This window comes from Arachis hypogaea, chromosome 14, assembly GCF_003086295.3.
Source record: "Arachis hypogaea cultivar Tifrunner chromosome 14, arahy.Tifrunner.gnm2.J5K5, whole genome shotgun sequence".
In the NCBI taxonomy this organism is placed as follows: domain Eukaryota; kingdom Viridiplantae; phylum Streptophyta; class Magnoliopsida; order Fabales; family Fabaceae; genus Arachis; species Arachis hypogaea.
This window is the reverse complement of record NC_092049.1, coordinates 30,305,842-30,314,397: the sequence shown is the minus strand read 5'-3', so window position 1 is coordinate 30,314,397 and position 8,556 is coordinate 30,305,842. Positions and strand designations below refer to the sequence as shown.

General features: G+C 40.8%; 1 non-coding gene across 1 annotated transcript; it reads right to left on the bottom strand.

Moving 5' to 3' along the window:
• Positions 1-687: 687 nt before the first annotated feature.
• On the bottom strand, positions 688-795 carry LOC112745398 (small nucleolar RNA R71). The gene has a single exon (XR_003173329.1). It is a non-coding gene; the product is annotated as a small nucleolar RNA R71 (small nucleolar RNA).
• Positions 796-8,556: the final 7,761 nt, after the last annotated feature.

Below are 8,556 nucleotides of genomic sequence, written 5' to 3'. Positions count from 1 at the left end.
CACATATCTAGCCTCCTCACAGTTGTGTTCCTTCCATTATATTACATTCTTTGTCTCCCCCTCTTCTTCTACTCACACAGGGATCCCTATACTGTGGTATAAAGGATCTCTATTATTATTATTATTATTTTTCTGTGCCCTCTTCTTTGTCATATGAGCAGGAGCAAGGACAAGAACATTCTTGTGGAAGCAGATCCAGAACCTGAAAGGACTCTGAAGAGAAAATTAAGAGAAGCTAAATTACAACAATCCAGAGAAAACCTTTCAGAAATTTTCGAACAGGAAGAGGAGATGGCAGCCGAAAATAATAATAATGTAAGGAAGATGCTTGGTGACTTTACTGCACCTAATTCCAATTTACATGGAAGAAGCATCGCCATTCCTGCCATTGGAGCAAACAACTTTGAGCTGAAACCTCAATTAGTTTCTCTGATGCAGCAGAACTGCAAGTTTCATGGACTTCCATCTGAAGATCCTTTTCAGTTCTTAACTGAATTCTTGCAGATATGTGATACTGTTAAGAATAATGGAGTAGATCCTGAAGTCTACAGGCTCATGCTTTTCCCTTTTGCTATAAGAGACAGAGCTAGATTATGGTTGGATTCTCAACCCAAAGACAGCCTGAACTCTTGGGATAAGCTGGTCACGGCTTTCTTAGCCAAGTACTTTCCTCCTCAAAAGCTGAGCAAGCTTAGAGCTGATGTTCAAACCTTCAGACAGAAAGAAGGTGAATCCCTCTATGAAGCTTGGGAAAGATACAAACAGTTGACCAAAAAGTGTCCTTCTGACATGCTTTCAGAATTGACCATCCTGGATATATTCTATGATGGTTTATCTGAGCTATCAAAGATGTCACTGGACACTTCTGCAGGTGGATCCATTCACCTAAAGAAAATGCCTGCAGAAGCTCAAGAACTCATTGACATGGTTGCTAATAACCAGTTCATGTACACTTCTGAAAGGAATCCTGTGAATAATGGGACGCCTATGAAGAAGGGAGTTCTTGAAGTTGATACTCTGAATGCCATATTGGCTCAGAACAAAATATTGACTCAGCAAGTCAATATGATCTCTCAGAGTCTGAATGGAATGCAAGCTGCATCCAACAGTACTCAAGAGGCTTCTTATGAAGAAGAAGCTTATGATCCTGAGAACCCTGCAATAGCAGAGGTGAATTACTTAGGTGAACCTTATGGAAACACCTATAACTCATCATGGAGAAATCATCCAAATTTCTCATGGAAGGATCAAAAGCCCCAACAAGGCTTTAATAATGGTGGAAGAAACAGGTTTAGCAATAGCAAGCCTTTTCCATCATCAACTCAGCAACAGACAGAGAACTCTGAACAAAATGCTTCTAATTTAGCAAATCTAGTCTCTGATCTATCTAAGGCCACTGTAAGTTTCATGAATGAAACAAGGTCTTCCATTAGAAATCTGGAAGCACAAGTGGGCCAGTTGAGTAAAAGGATCACTGAAATCCCTCCTAGTACTCTCCCAAGCAATACAGAAGAGAATCCAAAAGGAGAGTGCAAGGCCATTGACATAAGCACCATGGCCGAACCTGTGAGGAGAGGAGAGGACGTGAATCCCAAGGAGGAAGACCTCCTGGGACGTCCAGTGATCAATAAGGAGCTTCCCTCTGAGGAACCAAAGGACTCTGAAGCTCATCTAGAGACCATAGAGATTCCATTGAACCTCCTTATGCCCTTCATGAGCTCTGATAAGTATTCCTCTTCTGAAGAGAATGAGGATGTTACTGAAGAGCAAACTGCCAAGTTTCTTGGTGCAATCATGAAGCTGAATGCCAAATTATTTGGCATTGATGCTTGGGAAGTTGAACCTCCCTTGTTCATCAATGAACTAAGTGATCTGGATCAACTGACATTGCCTCAGAAGAGACAGGATCCTGGAAAGTTCATAATACCTTGTACCATAGGCACCATGATCTTTAAGGCCCTGTGTGACCTTGGTTCAGGGATAAACCTCATGCCCCTCTCTGTAATAGAGAAACTGAGAATCTATGGGGTGCAAGTTGCTAGAATCTCATTAGAGATGGCAGACAACTCAAGAAAACAGGCTTATGGACAAGTAGAGGATGTGCTAGTAAAGGTTGAGGGCCTTTACATCCCTACTGATTTCATAGTCCTGGATACTGGAAAGGAAGAGGATGAATCCATCATCCTAGGAAGACCTTTCCTGGCCACAGCAAGAGCTGTGATTGATGTTGACAGAGGTGAAATAGTCCTTCAATGGAATGAGGACTCCCTTGTGTTTAAAACTCAAGGATCTCCCTCTGCAACCATGGAGAGGAAGTAGAAAAAGCTTCTCTCAAAGCAGAGTCAACCAGAGCCCCCACAGTCAAACTCTAAGTTTGGTGTTGGGAGGCCACAACCAAACTCTAAGTTTGGTGTTGAACTCCCATATCCAAACTCTAAGTTTGGTGTTGGAGAGTCTCAACAAAGCTCTGCACATCTGTGAGGCTCCATGAGAGCCCACTGTCAAGCTATTGACATTAAAGAAGCGCTTGTTGGGAGGCAACCCGATTTTTATTTATCTAACTATTTTTTTCTCAGTTATATGTCTTTGTAGGTTCATGATCATGTGGAGTCACAAAATAAATATAAAAATTGAAAACGGAATCAAAAACAGCAGAAGAAAAATCACACCCTGGAGGAGCATCTGTCTGGCGTTCAGCGCCAGAACAGAGCATGGTTCTGGCGCTGAACGCCCAAAATGGGCAGCTTTTGGGCGTTGAACGCCAGAACAGGCATGGTTCTGGCGTTCAACGCCAGAAATGGCACACAAATGGGCGTTGAACGCCCAAAATGGCCACCAACCTGGCGCTGAACGCCCAGAGTTGGGTACAAAGGCATTTTTACATGCCTAATGGATGCAGGGATATAAATCCTTGAACACCTCAGGATCTGTGGACCCCACAGGATCCACTCAGGATCTGTGGACCCCACAGGATCCCTAACTACCTCCACTCACTTCTTCTCACCACTCTCTTTCACACAACCCCATAAACACTCTTCCCCAAAAACCCTTCACCAATCATCTCAAACACTCTTCCCCATCACCTCTTCACCACTCACATCCACCCACTCTTCCCCATAAACCTACCTCATAAACTCCACCTACCTTCAAAATTCAAAACCAATTTCCCACCCAAACCCACCCATATGGCCGAACCTTAACCCCCCCTCCCTTCCCTATATAAAGCCCTCTATTCTTCATCAAATTCACACAACACACCCCTCTACACCCCTCTTGGCCGAAACCACATCTCCCTCTCCCTCTCCATATTTCTTCTTCTTCTTCTTCTTCTATTCTTTTGTTTATTGCTCGAGGGCGAGCAATATTCTAAGTTTGGTGTGGTAAAAGCATAAGCTTTTCGTTTTTCCATTACCATTGATGGCATCTAAGACCGGAGAATCCTCTAGAAGAGGGAAAGGAAAGACAAAAGCTTCCACATCCGAGTCATGGGAGATGGAAAGGTTCATCTCCAAAGCCCATCAAGACCACTTCTATGATGTTGTGGCAAAGAAAAAGGTGATCCCTGAGGTCCCTTTTAAACTAAAAAGAAATGAGTATCCGGAGATCCGACATGAAATTCAAAGAAGAGGTTGGGAAGTTCTAACAAATCCCATCCAACAAGTCGGCATCCTAATGGTTCAAGAGTTCTATGCTAATGCATGGATCACCAAGAACCATGATCAAAGTAATAACCCGGATCCAAAGAACTATGTTACAATGGTTCGGGGGAAATACTTAGATTTTAGTCCGGAGAATGTGAGGTTGGCGTTTAACTTGCCATACATGGAAGAGAACGCACGCCCCTACACAAGGAGAGTCAACTTTGATCAAAGGTTGGACCAAGTCCTTATGGACATATGTGTAGAAGGAGCTCAATGGAAGATTGACTCCAAAGGCAAGCCGGTTCAACTAAGAAGATTGGACCTCAAGCCTGTGGCTAGAGGATGGTTGGAGTTCATTCAATGCTCAATCATTCCCACTAGCAACCGGTCTGAAGTTACTATAGACCGGGCCATCATGATCCATAGCATCATGATTGGAGAATAGGTGGAAGTTCATGAGATTATACCTCAAGAACTCTACAAGGTGGCTGACAAGTCCTCCACTATGGCAAGGTTAGCCTTTCCTCACCTCATTTGCCACCTATGCAATTCGGCTGGGATTGACATAGAGGGAGATATCCTCATTAAAGAGGACAAGCCCATCACTAAGAAAAAGATGGAGCAAGCAAGAGAGCCCAATCATGGAGCTCAAGAGGCGCAAGAAGCTCATTTCCATGAGATCCCGGAGATGCCTCAAATGCACTTTCCTCCACAAAATTATTGGGAGCAAATCAACACCTCCCTAGGTGAATTGAGTTCCAATATGGGACAACTAAGGGTGGAACATCAAGAGCACTCCATCATGCTTCATGAAATAAGAGAAGATCAAAAAGCAATGAGGGAGGAGCAACAAAGACAAGGAAGAGACATAGAAGAGCTCAAGGACATCATTGGTTCCTCAAGAAGGAAACGCCACCATCACTAAGGTGGATTCATTCCTTGTTCTTAATTCTTCTGTTTTTCGTTTTCTATGTTATGTGCTTATCTATGTTTGTGTCTTCATTACATGATCATTAGTAGTTAGTAACTTTGTCTTAAAGTTATGAATGTCCTATGAATCCATCACCTCTCTTAAAAATGTTTTAATTCAAAAGAACAAGAAGTACATGAGTTTCGAATTTATCCTTGAACTTAGTTTAATTATATTGATGTGGTGACAATGCTTCTTGTTTTCTGAATGTATGCTTGAACAGTGCATATGTCTTTTGAAGTTGTTGTTTAAGAATGTTAAATATGTTGGCTCTTGAAAGAATGATGACTAGGAGACATGTTATTTGATAATCTGAAAAATCATAAAAATGATTCTTGAAGCAAGAAAAAGCAGAAAAGAACAAAGCTTGCAGAAAAAAAAAAGAAGAAGAAATAAAGGGGCGAAAAAAAAATAGAAAAAAAAATAATAGAAAGAAAAAGAAAAAGCAAGCAGAAAAAGTCAATAACCCTTAAAACCAAAAGGCAAGGGCAAATAAAAAGGACCCCAAGGCTTTGAGCATCAGTGGATAGGAGGGCCTAAAGGAATAAACTCCTGGTCTAAGCGGCTAAACCAAGCTGTCCCTAACCATGTGCTTGTGGCGTGTAGGTGTCGAGTGAAAACTTGAGACTGAGTGGTTAAAGTCAAGGTCCAAAGCAAAAAAAAAAGAGTGTGCTTAAGAACCCTGGACACCTCTAATTGGGGACTTTAGCAAAGCTGAGTCACAATCTGAAAAGGTTCACCCAATTATGTGTCTGTGGCATTTATGTATCCGGTGGTAATACTGGAAAACAAAGTGCTTAGGGCCACGGCCAAGACTCATAAAGAAGCTGTGTTCAAGAATCATCATACTGAACTAAGAGAGTCAATAACACTATTCGAAATCTGAAGTTCCTATAGATGCCAATCATTCTGAACTTCAATGGATAAAGTGAGATGCCAAAACTATTCAAGAGGCAAAAAGCTATAAGTCCCGCTCATATGATTGAAGCTCTGTTTCATTGATAGTTTGGAATTTATAGTATATTCTCTTCTTTTTATCCTATTTGATTTTCAGTTGCTTGGGGACAAGCAACAATTTAAGTTTGGTGTTGTGATGAGCGGATAATTTATACGCTTTTTGGCATTGTTTTTAGTATATTTTTAGTAGGATCTAGTTACTTTTAGGGATGTTTTCATTAGTTTTTATGTTAAATTCACATTTCTGGACTTTACTATGAGTTTGTGTGTTTTTCTGTGATTTCAGGTATTTTCTGGTTGAAATTGAGGGACTTGAGCAGAAATCAGATTCAGAGGTTGAAGAAGGACTGCTGATGCTGTTGGATTCTGACCTCCCTGCACTCAAAGTGGATTTTCTGGAGCTACAGAACTCGCAATGGTGCGCTTCCAATTGCGTTGGAAAGTAGACATCCAGGGCTTTCCAGCAATATATAATAGTCCATACTTTGGCCAAGAATAGACGACGTAAACTGGCGTTCAACGCCAGCTTTCTACCCAAATCTGGCGTCCAGCGCCAGAAAAGGAGCCAAAACCAGAGTTGAACGCCCAAACTGGCACAAAAGCTGGCGTTCAACTCCAAGAAGGACCTCTACACGTGCAACACTCAGGCTCAGCCCAAACACACACCAAGTGGGCCCAGGAAGTGGATTTATACATCAATTACTTGCTCATGTAAACCCTAGTAGCTAGTTTATTATAAATAGGACCTTTTACTATTGTATTAGGCATCTTTTGATCATCTTTGGATTACCTTATGATCCTTTGATCACGTTTTAGGGGGCTGGCCATCTCGGCCATGCCTGGACCTTCACTTATGTATTTTCATACGGTAGAGTTTCTACACTCCATAGATTAAGGTGTGGAGCTCTGCTGTTCCTCAAAGATTAATGCAAGTACTACTGTTTTCTATTCAATTCATCTTATTTCGCTTATAAGATATCCATTCGCACCCAAGAACGTGATGAAGGTGATGATTATGTGTGACGCTCATCACCATCTCCCCTATGAACGCGTGCCTGACAAACACTTCCGTTCTACATGAAATAAGCTAGAATGAATATCTCTTAGATCTCCTAACCGGAATCTTCGTGGCGTAAGCTAGAATGATGGCGGAATTCAAGAGAATCAGGAAGGTCTAAACCTTGTCTGTGGTATTCCGAGTAGGATTCAATGATTGAATGACTGTGACGAGCTCCTAACTCGCGATTGCAGGGCGTTAGTGACAGATGCAAAAGGATAGTAAATCCTATTCCAGCATGATCGAGAACTGACAGATGAATAGCCGTGCCGTGACAGGGTGCGTGAGCATATTATTCACTGAGAGGATAAGATGAAGCCATTGGCAAGGGTGATGCCTCCAGACGATTAGCCGTGCCGTGACAGGGCATTGGATCATTTTCCCGAGAGATGACCGAAAGTAGCCATTGACAGTGGTGATGTATCACATAAAGCCAGCCATGGAAAGGAGTGAGACTGATTGGATGAAGATAGCAGGAAAGCAGAGGTTCAGAGGAACGAAAAGCATCTCCATTCGCTTATCTTAAATTCCTACCAATGATTTACATAAGTATCTCTATCCCTATTTTATTATATAATATTCGAAAACACCATTATCACTTTATATCTGCCTGACTGAGATTTACAAGGTGACCATAGCTTGCTTCATACCAACAATCTCCGTGGGATTCGACCCTTACTCACGTAAGGTATTACTTGGACGACCCAGTGCACTTGCTGGTCAGTTGTATCGAAGTTGTGACAAATTATGAATGTGTAATCACGATTACGCGTACCAAGTTGCTCACGTGCCAGGAATAGTTTGAGCCTGGACATCACAATTTCGTGCACCAGAGGTTCTCTCCTCTCTCTTAGGTTTTAGGATTAGGATTTCTTATTATTTCAATTTAGTATTCCAACTCCTTATCAGGTTCAATATTTCTTTTGCTTTATATTTCTCTTTTACTTTCAGATCTTTTAAAGCTTTCTTTTAATTACTTTTGTTGCCAAATTGACTTATGAACCATTCATGTTTAGATTTGATTTTCTATTTAATATAATTTGAGGTATTTCAGAATTATGATTGCTTTTCTTTATTTACATTAATAATTTGCAATTTCTTCCTTTTGGCTTTGGTTGATTAATTGGCAACTCTTGAGTTATCAAACTCATCATGACTGATAATTGTTATTTTTGCCAATTGAATTAAACTCTAATAACTCTAGTCCTTTCTTAGGAATTGACTAGGACCTGAGGATCAAACTAATTGGTCCACTTGACCTTCCTTTGCTTTAGCAAGGGCTAACTAAGTGGGATTAAAATTCAATTCTCATCACCATTGATAAGGATAACTAGGATAGATTCTCATACCTTGCCAAGAGTTTATTTTACAGTTATTTATTTATTTTATTTGTCATTTAAATTATTTGTTCCTCACTTTCAAAACCCCAATTTACAAAACTCATAACCAATAATAAGAACATACCTCCCTGCAGTTTCTTGCGAAGAAGACCCGAGGTTTAAATACTTCAGTTATTAATTTATTTAGGGGTTTGTTACTTGTGACAACCAAAACGTTTGTAAGAAAGGAATTCTTGTCGGTCTAGAAGCTATACTTACAACGCGAATTCATTTGCGAAAATTCTAGATCGCGCGAGAGTTCCTCTCTCTTCAAAAAATGGCATCGTTGCCGGGAAACTGCAAACATGTGCCTTATTATTGGTTATTGTAAATATTTTTCTTTTACTTGTTTATTTATTTTTGTTTTCTCCTTTTATTTCCATTAGCTACTATGAATTCTCACCCCTCTTGCTTTGAGTTTAGTTCTAATATTGTTGAAGGGAACGGAAGTTATAGCAGGAACATGCATCAAGGTTAGAGAAATCAAAGATGGATGGAGCCAAGAGGATTTGATCAACCCTTTAGGCAACAACACCCTCCAAGATATCATGG